The sequence below is a fragment of the Trachinotus anak genome, unplaced genomic scaffold, assembly GCF_046630095.1.
Source record: "Trachinotus anak isolate AG129_WGS33_773 ecotype Australia unplaced genomic scaffold, CSIRO_AGI_Tana_v1 ptg000013l, whole genome shotgun sequence".
Classification (NCBI taxonomy): Eukaryota; Metazoa; Chordata; class Actinopteri; order Carangiformes; family Carangidae; genus Trachinotus; species Trachinotus anak.
In genome coordinates this window covers 21,100,584-21,114,582 of record NW_027273864.1, presented here as the reverse complement: position 1 = coordinate 21,114,582, position 13,999 = coordinate 21,100,584, and the positions used below count along the sequence as shown (strand labels likewise).

Below are 13,999 nucleotides of genomic sequence, written 5' to 3'. Positions count from 1 at the left end.
AACAGTAATAACTGAATCATTAATAATTTAAAAGAGAAAACACAGGTGGGGCAGCTTATTTACGACTTCAAACAGTACGGGACGTTCACAGTCTCTCCAGGGATCCTGAAGAGCCTCTGCTCAGATGCTGTGAAAGGGAATCATGAACTGGTGAACTTCTGTGTATCTTCTGCTTTGTCTAGCATGAAGTGCATTATGTTAACAGTAAACACAATCTGAGTGAGACAAACAAACCTTTCACGGTCATAGTCACACCTACGGGCACTTAAGGGTCACCTAACCTAACGTGCATGTCTTTGGAGTGTGGGAGGAAGCGGGAGTACCTGGCGGGAACCCACGCAGACATGGGGACAACATGTCCCAGCATGTTTGAACCCAGAACCTTCTTGCTGTGAGGCGACACTGCACCTCAGTGCCACCATGCACATTGTCTTTCTCTAATTCTGATTTTTACTTATTGTAATTATGATTATTATTATTGTTGTTGCTATATAATTATATTCTTTATTGAACACTAGCCTTTTGATACAGCCTCAAAACCAGGTCACTCTGCATTCAGTGTTCTCCAGTCTTAAAGAGTCATGTAATCATAAATTCTGCAGTTGTGGCATCATTATTTTCTTTTCAACAAATCAGTCCGTGGGTGAAACAAACCAAAACATCCACTCTTTTCTCATGTATTTTCCCTATTGAGGTATTTTCTATGAACAGTGGCACGATCCTTTACCAAGAGGCATATCTCTGCAAGACAAGAAGGAGAGAAGATTAGAAAGTAAAGGAGACACAAGTAGGCAAAGACAAAAGAAATAAATTGGGGAAATCCCAAAGTGTGGGAGAGAAATCTCAAAGACTGCATTAAGTTTTCATGTGCATTAGACCCTTTTGCTGTCGACTGTCTCGCCGGAGATAAAGCACTAATTTTATTTTCACCTTCAGTGTATTTCTGACATCTCATAAGCTTTATGACAAGTAAAATAATACATTAAATAGAAAGTCTGTGGTAAAATATTGTTTCATCAGGATGAGGCGTTGGAAGTGTAGGCCTACATTTAGTTCTGCAGAACAAGAATTAGTTATTGAATCATTAACTACTATCCAAAACTATTGTTTTAATGGTAATATAATGAAATAATATAATATATTTATTTACACCAGTCTCCAAGTGATTTCATTTTTTATGAATGTACAACAACACAGAATTATCATCAACTTCGTCAGTTGAAGTCTGTTGACCTACAAAAGTTGTCAGTGCTTGTAAACAGCTGCAGAGAAAAAAAAGCACAGGAATGTGCAGCCAAACACAGATATGGCTGCAAGTCAGAGGCAGGTTAATGGGCCCACAGGTGGTGCAAGATGGATCCTCTCAATTTCTAGTTGCTGAGATCTGACCTGGATGATGTAACTGAGGTTAGGTCAAACATATATTTTGTCTAATTTGGTTAGTGGCCTGTCCTATAGCAAAGTTGTGGTCATCGCTGAAGAAAAAAATCTCTTTTATGAGGCAAGACACAGAATGTGACCCTCTTCTCGACCCTCACTGCTCATTAACTGGTGGCGGTATCAAGCCTCCGCTAGTGTTGGTGTTTGCTCTCTATTAAGGTCTTCTCCGGTTGACTGCCTTTTGGTTTGGGTGTGATTATCTTCAGGGCTATTTTTGGAAGCTGTCTGACTGTATCAGGTCATGTATGGACTGACTCTATTTATTTGAAAATGTATTTGTGCAGTTTAAGTTTGGGTTGGTTTGCTGCAGGTCAGATTTAGTGAGGACCTCTATGTAACCTGCAAGCTGGTATCCTGGCACACAGGTGGGTGGACACCATGTCGGTCAAGGTAAAAGGACTGTATTCAGGGGACTGTTTTTATACTTGTCTGTTAAACTACAAAGAGACATTAGCAAACTCTATATCTTCACAGACTTAATTCCAGCTTAAACAAGAGGTTTTACATGCATTTATTAAGTTTGGGCTCAGGCTCAGACACTGTGCTCACTGTCAGCATCTGCTCCGTGGATCATAAGAAGTGTTGAAGCTTAATTTATAGTTTTCATATCCATGTGGTTGTGAGGGTCTGTGTGATGTAAACTTTTTCATCTGTTCATGTCTGGAAAGGCCTGCCGCGATGACCGTCTGCTTGCAGCCCTAAAATTTATGACCAGCCATCTGTGCAGACACCCAGTGTAGTCTGTGTCTGTGACTGGAGTCTGTATCCACACACAACTTCATTCATGAGCCTCATTCATGCATGTAGGGGCTGTTCTCAGCAGTATAATCCTAACAGGCAATAAAAATAACGTATATGATAAGAAAACATCCGAGTCAACCATTAAGTATCATATGGATAGATTTATTTTCTGCAACCATTACAGTTACATAATATTATGTGCAGAATAAAATGTAACTATTTAATAAAAAGAAGTAAACACACTCACTCATTAGCAATAAGAAAAGTGAAAAAAATATGCTCATTGATGAACTCGTCAATGCACTGTGTGCTTTGCAAAATATCACTGGTAAAATGAGGCCTGTGGTGAATGGATTTGAAAATCTGTGTTTTTCTCTCTCTCACACACATTTGCTATTTGACAATGTTACAGTGTTTGGCTACTTATTAAAGTTTCTCCCCAGTTGGACGTCTGCAGGCAGGTCAGTTTCTCTGTGGCTGTTGCCACTGTCCAGCTGACTGAGTTACTGCAGTGAGTCGATTCCTCTCTCAGACAGTTAGTTTTCTCTCTGCCAAGGAGGTTATGTTTTCACCTGCATCTGTTGGCTTGTTGGTTTGTTTGTTTGTCAGGAGGATTACATAAAAAGCACTGAGCCAACTTGCACTGAACTTGGAGGTGGGATGGAGCAACAGCCAGGGAGGAACTCATCAAAATTTGGTGCAGATCCGGATCATTTATTATGAATTTGTCTTTTTTTTTCTCTGAAGTCTGGTGTATGTTCTTAGACACTGGCCTTGCTGGAGGTCTGCACACTCTTAAGTGCCCTTCTAGTTCAGACTGTTTTTTTAAACTTTAAGATCATCATCTGTGACAGCCATAATTCATGGCTGTTTGATTTTCTCCCTCTGTCATTTTCTTTAGTGAAGATGTGAAGAGATGCATGAATGAACTCATTTTTTGTTGTCTTCAATTTATTTCCACTGTGGCAGCGAAACACATTACACCAGCCTTCAGAAACTCCTGCGTGTTAAACTGGGCTAACGAAACACTTTTAGGACTGACCACCTCTGAAAGAATTAAGGCCACAATCCATAATGCGACACTCTGTAAAAGACCGTCATCACACATGTTCCCTCCACAGTCACAAATAGAGAATATCAAGAATATCTGATGTTTTGAATGCGATGTGTCTTGTAGGTGTGGAAGCTCCTCAGGGCCAGCCTCAATTACACTCCCTTGTGGATGAGCACATGAACAGCTGTGGACACCATGGATGGTTGTTCTTATTAAACTACTTTCTAGTTGGCTTGGGGTCTGCTTGGTCGATGCATGCGCAGTTGGTGCCTTGTAGCATGGAGACTGCACGGTCACAGTGAATTGGTGAATCTGCACAGATCCTTGCGCACACTCTTGGAAGCTAGTGGACCCGTGGGTACTCACAAAAGTGGAGAGCAAAACCCATCATCAACGGTGATCAGTGAAAACTTTTCCTCAATACTCACAATAACTGTTCACCAGTGCACCATGAACCAGTTGTTAATCGGTCCAATTTTTCTCCTTTTACTTTGAAAAGTACGTTTGGGAAGTGGAGGTGAAGGTCTACATCAGTGATCGTCAACTGGCCGATCCAGCCCGCGATTGAATTCCGAAATAGTGAGGAGGAAAAAGAAAATCTCTTGTGGTATTTAGGGTATCTTTTAAAGGATCTATTAAGGCAACCCAAAAAGCAATTGAGATCGACTTCTCCGTCATCTTCTTCATCTTCTCTGTGAAGTTGCCGCAGCAGCCTCCTTGACAACAAATCTGCCTGGAACCGATCAAGTTTGTTCCCAAATGCATCAAGTTTTCAGTTTTCAGTGATGGACATGACAGCCCCACAAATATCAAGGCAAAATATCTCTATCACCCTGGTGGCTGGCTGCGGTATAGGTGATAGGAGCCTGACTGATAAAGGCTAAAAAATGCCATCAATTTTGTAAGAAAATTTAAAATATCAAAACATACATGAATAAGGCCAAAATGTAAATTTTATTTCATTTTATTCTAAAGTCTGGCCCCCAGATTCTGGCCCTTCCACAAATGTAGTTGATGACCCCTGGTCTACATTATGTTGGGGGGGAAGGGGGCTGTTTCGGGGGCCCCACTTTGCGCACTCCTGCCGTTCACTGTGGCTGCATCCGCCCTTCAGTCTCCTCCTCCCTCTCAACCCCGCCCTCAAGGAGTGACTTGGTGCTGGATAGGAGAGAGAGAGAGAGAGAGAGAGAGAGACTCTGCAGACCCACACACACACACACACACTCACACACACACTAAGCATTTCTTACCAGCCCTGTCGTGTCTTTACTAACGGGACAAGTTTAAACCTCCGGGAGATCTCTGCCGGTTCCCCCGCTTTTCTCTCGCCTCCATGTGAACGTCTCGACCCGGAGTGAGGTGAGTGCAGAAATTAAGACATGTTGACAGTTTTTTTTTGTTTTTTTTTGGAGGAGGAGGGGGGTGGTGGTGGTTAGTGAGCTGTGGACTGGTTGTAACTAAACGAGAGGCAAGGAGGGGATTTTTGCCAGTAGAGGAAAAAGCGGCAGGCAGGAGGAGAGGGGCATGTCCGACTCTTCTTGGAGCAGTTCAGAGCCAGCTCACTTCACCGCCCTCCCAGGGTCACCACCCGCCTCCATAACCCGCACCTACACCGGCGAAAACCGTCGTTTCCGCTGCTGGCGCCTGGAGATCTCGGGATTTCTGCTCCACGGTTTGTGGTTTAGCAGAGCGGCTCCAACATCCTTCCCCCGGGATGTTGCCATTACACCGCTGCAGTGTTGCACATGGCTTTTCCTGCGACAGCGTTTCCACAGCCGCTGCCTCGGCTGCTGGGACACTTGGGCACAGTTTGAAATGGTTGAAAGCTGCAGGGATTTTTCTTTAGTTGTTGCTTCACAAGTCAATGTGCAGGAGCAACGAGAGCCCCAGGTCGTGTAAACCGAGGCTTATAAGGAGGAGCAGTGTCATATTCTAAACTTTTGAATGGAAAATATGCGCACACCTCCGTTTTTTTTCCCCCTTTGTCTATGTGCAACATGTTTGATGCTTTGAAGTTACTCCCCCATTTCATGTATGTGATACAAAAGTGTGGGGGTTTTTTTGGATCTACGTCACATTGGGCTGCCAATGTTCATTTTCATTCCCAAGCAATATCTTGAGTAATTATTCGATTAGACCAATCAATTAATCATTTGGTTAGTATCACAAACGATCAAAAACTCAAACATATTCAATTTTCAATGATATAAAACAGAGAAAAACAGCAAATTACACACATGAGAGGCTAGAGCCCAAAAATGTTTGACATATTTAATTGCTATATTACTTAAATTGTTTATTAAAACGGCTGTTGTGTAACTTTGTCTTTCCACTAACTGACTATAAGTCCAGACTATAAGATTTTTAGTCTTCAATGACATAAAATAACATTTGAGAAGCTGGAACCAGCAATATGCTTGAAGGGCATTGATCATTTAGTCTATAAAATGTCAGAATGTCCATCACATTTTCCCCAGACCTCAGGGTGAAGCTTTAGTCCAACCAATAGTTTTGAAAAAATGAGTCAACCAACAATCATATAAAACAAAGACGAGCAGAAAATGCTCAATTTGAGAAGCCTGAAGCAACGAGCGGCAGTATTGGTCGATAAATTACTAATCAGACCAATCACATCGGTCCTGTAAGACAGACTAGGCCACATTAAAAATCTATGAGGCAACAGAACTGTGCAGTTTAGAGTCTCTGTCTCATGTTCACACACCAACACACTAAAAAGATGGAAAATATCATCGGCTGTGTTTGTCTCACCTTGTGTCAGATGCACACTTTGTTAAGGTAGGTGGTGTCCCTGCCTGGCAGCGCTGGCCTTTAAATGTTTGATGTGTGGAGACGTCCTGAGAGCTTTCTCCTGCTGTTCCTCTCAGCATCTGCACCGCCCGTCGGCTCATGTTAGAGATGAGCTGTGAAAGAGTGGCAGTGCATGTCTGCCTTCATGCATACACACAATACAGTACATGCACTTACTTTCATGTAGGAAGTGATTCAGTATATCAGTATATTCAGTATATCTGAAAATGGACGTGCAGACGTCCATCACAAAGATGTGCCTAGACTGTAATGTTTGATAAAGGTACTTTCTGCCGTTTACCTTATGTTATATGCACAAAGTTCAGGGCTGAACTACACAATATATATAATATTTTGTTTCAGTTCTGACATGTGATGTTCACAAGTGAACCTCTCAATACAAAGAAGAAATGTCAAGCAAACTAGGTCCAGCATTCACTTCGGCCTTAATGCTTTGGCTCTCTACCTATGATCACCGGTACGAGGTGCAGAGGCAAACTGCAGCGTAGGTTTATGTCACCAATGCGTGGTACCTAAGCAGGAAAACCCCGGGGAATTTCAAAAAGAAAACAACAAGCTTAGCAAAGACTGTTTTGGCGAGAAGGCAGTTGTCTGCTTTCGGAGAAGAACACAAGTTAAAAAAAACAAAACAAAAAAAAAACAACTCAATGATCAAGAAGGGTTTGGAAGCATGAAACCCTTTTCATCCGTCATGTGCTGAATTCAGGTTACATCACAGACGGTGTCTTCTCGGGTTGTGAGTTGAAAGGTCACCAACAAAACAAGATCAAAAGTAAAACTTATTGAACTCCGAGCACAGCAGAAGTGCAGCTATGCATAAGGCCTGAGGTAGTGCATCGTTGCTCTCCACAGGAAAACAGTGTTTCTGCAGCTGATCATGTGTAGAGGACCTGAAAATGATAAAACGCAAATAGTGCTGCAACAGTTAGTTGATTGATTGATTAGTAAATAGACGGAAGGTTATTTGGAAACTAAGGTAACTGAATAATATTTAGACTCGGCAGCAGGGCAGAGTGTGCAAAACTGAAAATAAATAGTGTTATTGATATTATGAAAAATATTAAAATGACGAGAAACAGCGATACTTGATATTATCAATTATCAGCCCAAGCCTTTAGTAACCTGAATATCTTCGGGTTTTGGTCTGTTGGTCAGACAAGACATTTGAAGGTGTCACTGTCTCAGGCATTTCTCTATTTTCTAGCATTTTACTGACAAAATGAATCCAAAATATTTGTTGTGGATTAAATACTAATGAGAAATGATCCTTAGTTGCAGCCATGGCTTGGCTCCAGGGTGGGTACTGTTAAGCTCTGGTGAATCTTTTATTTGGAAAAGTGGTACTTTTAAATGGAAATATGATACATAGTATTTTACCTCATCAGCACATATGTAATACATCTGGCTGTTACATGATAAGTTAATCAGCAGACAAATGCTACAGTTTTAATATACAATCTTTTGGGTCAAGCAGAAAAAAAACCCCCAAACATTCTCATATTCCAGTTTCTCAAATGTTGCATATGTGATCGTATACTTTCCTAATTTAGGATTTGGAATATTGGTCAGATAAAATCTGAGCAATCTCATGACATGAACCTGGGCTTGAGGAAATTGTGAAGGAAATTTTTCACTGTATTCTAAAAAAAAAAAAACCTATAGACCAAAGATAATCGGATCAATCGAGGAAGTAAGTGAAAAGTTATTTACCAGTGCAGACCCAGTTTTAGTTATTCAAATCTCAGTGCAGTGTTGTCTGGTGTTGTGTTGAGTCAACCAGAGAAATAAACCACTGCCCCAGTTCTCCCTCTAAAGTCAAATGAATCTTTGAAAGAGTGACACGTTCTTTCCACACGGAGTAAAGATGCATATTTGGTGAAATTATATACAGCAACAGATGTTTTTTCATACATTGGAAAATATAATAATGCAGCACCTTCTTGCTATTATTGTTCAGACCTAATGCACACACAATAAACACACACACACTCACGTACACATTAGCATTACAACCTCTGGTGTTTCAGACGATCTATCATTAGGTTGTATATGGTGTAATGGCAAAATGAGATTTCTCTCGAGTGTCTGAGGAGCCCCACTGCTCTCCTTCAGTGCTTCCTCTTCACTGATGAGCTGCCACCATAATGTATTCTGTGTAGTTTTGTACCCTAACTGATGTTTAATTATTTGACACGGTGATTTTGCTGTTACTCATAAAATATTGAAACAGAAGTGGCCCCGGAGGCTGACTGAAAGACACCGGCCTCACTTTATCCTCAAAGACAACTTGCAGCGGAGCCAGGCACTGTCTGGTACTGACATCAAAGCAAGTCAACACAGACACACAACCACCGAGGAGGTTTTTAATTTTTGTTTAAATAAATGTAATTTCCCTTTACCAGTCCTCTTAGGAAGTCTGTTTCTTATGTTTGATTTGTTGACCTCCTGCTGTTTAAGATGTCCTCTCTGAGCCGTGCCTGAAGCCAGTGTGCTTGCTTACTATTAGAAAAGCGATTACACTAGATCAGCGTTCTGATTACAGCGGGAACCCGGGCACTTCCTGCTAATCTGTGATCTTAATACGGAGACAGGCAAATCTCAGGGCAGGCTACTTACAGACCCTCAAAGTCCACCTCCACATTTCTTGGCCATTCCTGATACAGACTTGTTGTTTTAAAAGTGTAGGTTTGGTGTCAAGTTGAGTTGAAATTATTGAGGAAGGAATATTTGACAGGTTTTTTTTTTTTTCCGCACACATTTTCCACAAAATATTTGTCATCAAAGTGAAACCACTTCAAAATTAGTGGCAACAAGGAGGATGTAATTTCCTTCTGTTACTCCTGTGTGATTTTTAAGGCCACAACAAATGATTGTTTTCATTATCTAAAAAGTTGATTCATTTCTTGATTAATCTTCTGTTGTTTTCACAGAATGTCTGAAAATTGTATAAAACGTCCATCACAATTTTCCAGAATCCAAGATGATGTATAAATATATCAGGTGGAACCAGATTTTTTTTTGTTGTTGCTTAAAACAATGACATAACACATAAATCAATCATCAAAATTGTTGATACATTTTCTTTCGATTGGCTTTGTCCATTCAGCTCCAGTATGTTTTCATCTGTGCGGCAGTGTATGAAACGGTGTGTGTATCTGGTCTCGTGAGACCAAACGAAAGCAAGTGGGCATCTAGATTATGGTATCCTCCAGATTGTCCCTGGAGTAGTGGGAGTGGTTTTGGCTGCGTAGGTTCTTAAGTGATCAGTGGACATAATGGTGGATCCCCTGCTGATGGATGCTGGGATATCTGAGCCCCTTGTGTGACCACTCACTGAGAGGATAAAACCACAAACATCACTGTTTTGTAGAGAAGAGCTTTCGCACCATGCCATCCAGGTCGATCAGTCCTGTGTGTGTGTGTGTGTGTGTGTGTGTGTGTGTGTGTTGAATGACATACAACAAGCTTCCAGCTGGAGTCGAACCAGCAACGTTGCAATCATCACATGTGGTCAGATGCCAAGCTACCGCCATTTCAGCCGAAATCAATTACAGTGCAATCACTGTGATCAGAGGAGTAAATCTGTGCGGTGCTTTGATGTTGAGTGAATGGGAATGTGAGCCCAGACAAAGTGCAAATCATCTTGAAGTCAACAGCAATAGAGCTTTTTTTTTTTCCCATTTTGTTTTATCTATTTTGATATGACCAAAAACTCTCCATAAGCATTTAGTGGTCGGTGACATAATAATTAATGTGATGAAGTATCTTCATTTGTCAGGTTTGCTGAAATATCCAAAACAGGAATCCTGGTCTGGTTATTTTAGATAGTTTTTCACTTTTTCACCCATATTGCAATAATATAAACACATTTGCTGTGTGATTATAAGATTATGTTTACTGTGATACAGAGATTTATTTAACCGTGCAGCTAATGCTGCAAGAGGTCACTATGTCCCCAAACCTCCTGCACCATGTGCCCAGGCAGCGAGGCTCATACAATCCTGTAATAACTCATGATGACACCTCAAAAATACAATGTCAACAAGCTTATAACAAGGCTGCTTTTCTTAGACTACATTTTGATTTTCACTTCTGTATTACTCTGTGTCTACACCCAGCATGGTGTGTTGTCACCATTAAAGCAAAACTAAAACATGTATTTAGAGGCTTTCATGGATATCGAGCATCCTGTGACTCAGTGTATTTTTTTTTTTTAGTTTTTTTTTTTTTTTTTACATCCTTTCCAGAGTTGACTGTATTCGTAGCTCGTTGCATGCTTGTGTGGTAAAGCCCAGCATCTCCTGCAGCTGGTTTCTTTAGAAACCCACCAACCAATCACAGCCATTGAAGCACTGTAAAAAGGAAGTGAGCTCAGAGGTGTTTGACCAGGGGGCCATTGTGAAGGTTTTTTCCTCACATTGTTGAGAAAAGTACAGCAAGCCTCAGCCTCTCTGGTCTAGCTTGACTTTAGCATATGTTTACAAACATGTACAACAAATTATTGGATTTCCTGGTGTCCTATCGAGGGTATCAACACACATAGCATGAAATATCTTCTTCTCTTGGCATCTAAAACGTTACTTTCCAACCCTTCTTCATAAAGTCTATAGTAAACAGATTCTGAATATGAGGCCTCTTGAAATACTCGGTGTCTATGAAGAGTCATGCTTTCATTCTGCTCTCCTGATGAGCAAAATGCCTCTTATATTAGACCAACACAGCTGTTGAACTTCAAAGGAAAAATTCAGCCAACATTGGAAGTGTTGTTGAAATAGTCCCTCTCTCTCTGTGTCTGTGTGTGTGTGTGTGTGTGTGTGTGTGTGTATGTGTGTGTCTGTGTGTGTGTGTGTGTGTGTGAGAGAGAGAGAGAGAGAGAGAGAGAGAGAGAGAGAGAGAGAGAGAGAGAGAGAGAGAGAGAGAGAGAGAGAGAGAGAGAGAGAGAGAGAGAGAGAGAGAGAGAGAGAGAGAGAGAGAGAGAGAGAGAGAGAGAGTGTGCTTTTTGAAGGCTGTTTTTATGAAATCTCCCTCTGCTGTTTGAGATGGGCCCTTTAATGTCTGGCTTGCTCTGTCCTACGTCTCTGTCTTCACTCTGGTCTAAAACTGACCTCCCACTCTGGTGCCTGGTCGTACCAAGGCTGCGGCTGATGTTTGTGTCTGTGTTTTGTGGTTTGTTCCCCCGGTGTTGTTCCTTCTTCATAGGTCTTTTTTCGTATGTGCTCGTGTGAGCATAGATGCATCTGTTACATTTTGAGCATGCCTCAACGTTCTCACACAGACACACAATGCACACATAACACACTTTGTTAACCATTAATGTTTTACCCATTATGGGTTTCACGGTCTCATAAACTGGTGATAACTGGGGCTTCTCAGCTCTGATTTCTTTGGTGCAGGATCCCTTCAAAGTGTTAACAGTTGTATCTATTTAAATATTGATGAGTGTGCATAAGTTTGTCTGAAAAATCTCTTTTTAGGAATCCTCAAAGGAGATCAAATGTCTTAAGTGCCTAGACATGATGCTGGTGATGCCCCCCGTTCAGTGTCTGAACTGAACACCAGTTGCAACATTAATTTACAGAAGGAACAGGTAGTATACACATGGGCCTTGTAGTGCACTGTCATCTATCTGCTGCAGGGTCCCTGCAGGGTTTCACTCTGGCTATCTGATGGACTCCACTAAGGAAGTTATGTTTTTCTGTCCTTTTTTGTTTATCAGGAGGATGGATTGAAAATAGTGTTAACAGCTTTCAACAGAAATTTAGTCCAAAGGAACAAATATTTGTTTTTTGTTGCGGCTCCCATATTTATTTTTAAAGGCTTTCATAACCTTATGAAATAAGGTTTTATCACTTTTATCATGAACTAGTGCAGTAACTTAAATGAAAAATATCTGGCATATTTATCCCACGATTATCTGTGACTGTGCATTGATGCAAATCCAAACTGCTATTAAATATTTCTAAACATTTTCTAACATTGAAATGACAAATTTAGAGCATTGGGCATACTTGGCAGAGGAATGTGAGCTGAGAGCCCTGCTAGTTGGCCTTTCTGTTGCTCTAAACTCAGTGAAGGACTTTCCTGCAAACAGTGGTGCAGCTAATAATGTTATCATGACATGTGCAGATGAATTTCTTTTCCACTGGTCGTTCGTATTGTGTTATGGCAACTCTGTGTCTTCGAAATTACATTTATGCACTACTAAACTGGTTTCCCACTTACATGATGGTGGCAGCATATTAACCGGTTGGATTATGTTCAGAGGCAACTTTAAATGAATGAATGAAGTGCTGCATTTATTAATGGCAGTGGAGTCACCAAGAGGTGGTTGGGATGGATGGCGGGCGTACAAAGTGCACGAGACCAGAGTTCAGATTCACCGTCCTGTCTGTTGTTGGGTTTGGGCAACAAAAGCACTGTGGTTACGGTTAGGTGGGTTAAACCTTAATGATTATGGTTAAATGTTGATAAACAAGTCGTGCCTAAAGACGTTGTGAGCTTTTTCTACATTAAACCAGACCGTGATCGAAGTTGCCAACTTTAAGCAAGAGTTGAGAGTGTCTAAACACAACCATAAAAAATTAAAATTAAGCTGTTGTCGGTGAAAATGAACACTGTACTGCAAGGATCCAACGTTTTGTCTGAAAACAAATACACTGTCTGTGAACATTTTACTGATACGTTCAGTAGCGACATATATTCTACGTCTATGTTAACAGTAAATATTTGCTGTATTGAATATAAACTTAATTCGTAGGAGAGAGGGTTGCTCTGACTGCAACCATACCACAACCTAACAGGAACTGATCGCCGACCTTGCTCAGTATCTACTTCCCCACATGAGATCAGAGAAAAGGTTGATATTTTAGGTAAACTGCCTCTGTTTCAACCGAAACTCGTAGTGTGAAAACACCCTGACTTATAATTGCAGATATTCATGGACTTGAAGAAAGCAGTTTTTTGACCCAGTTTAAGTTATCAGTGTATTTGTTGCATGGCTCCCACTTTTTTTTATTTGATCTTCCCTTTTTAATGTAAACAAACCCCCTGAGAAACACTAGCTCCCTCTTCCACCTCCACCAAACTCTCCAGCAGGAAGAACAGATTGCGGAGACCAACTCTACTCTCATCCTTTTTGTCTGTCTCTGCTTTTCTTAATCTAACAAGCACAGACAGATCCTTGTTTTGTAGCATAGTAAAATGACAAATCAGCATGTACAGCTCTTACTCTGCCCATGCCCCCAGTTACGGGGACAGTGCGGGCTCACTGCGCACCCATCTTGGTGTAGTAATGGATTAGAAGTGACACTTACTGCAGGCTGGCTGAGTCTGAGCCTTGTTTACTCTGGCTGGGTCTTAGCCGGGGACTCAAACCATCATTAGGCAGTGAAATGACTCAACAGTGGGACAGAGATCCAGACAGAGAGAGAGACAGAGAGAGAGAGAGAAGACTAAGGGGGAATGGTTCAGGAAAGAAACAGAAACATGAAAAATCAGGATATTCCCGAATTTGCCTGGAGATAGAGTGAACCGGATGACTGCAGGGGTGGGGGTGTGGGGGTGGGAGTAGTTAGAACCTGGAGGCCAGGGCGTGCTGTGGTCAAACCCTTTTATAAATAAACAGACAGATTGGTCTAAAATAAACACAATTCGCTCATGTCAGTGTGGAGCAGATGGGCGAATAACCCCACCCAGGACTGGGACAGGACATCAGGCCCTGGACATGGGCTGCTGCTGTTGTGCAGAGGGGCTGCAGGCCAGGTTTTCGTAGAGCCTCCCACACCGGAAAATCAGCAGAAAACAACCAGTGCAGACATTTCATCCATTTCAAAATGGAGTTGCGGGAAGCGGATCAGTGTGGTGTCTTTTTGGGAAAGATTGCAAACTTAGGCCGGAGGCTCGGGATTCCTGTTTGAAAGCTGAAGACATGGTTGT

At 41.5% G+C, this 13,999-nt stretch overlaps 1 protein-coding gene across 2 annotated transcripts in view; it reads left to right on the top strand.

Annotated features, from left to right (window-relative positions):
* The first annotated feature begins 4,177 nt into the window (after positions 1-4,177).
* The window catches only part of ppp1r16b (protein phosphatase 1, regulatory subunit 16B), an 83,244-nt gene continuing 73,422 nt past the window's right edge, over positions 4,178-13,999 (top strand). For both annotated transcript variants that reach the window (XM_071493630.1, XM_071493629.1), the window contains exon 1: positions 4,178-4,594. The gene's annotated coding sequence lies outside the window, so the exon portion shown is untranslated. The remainder of the gene's footprint in view (positions 4,595-13,999) is intronic.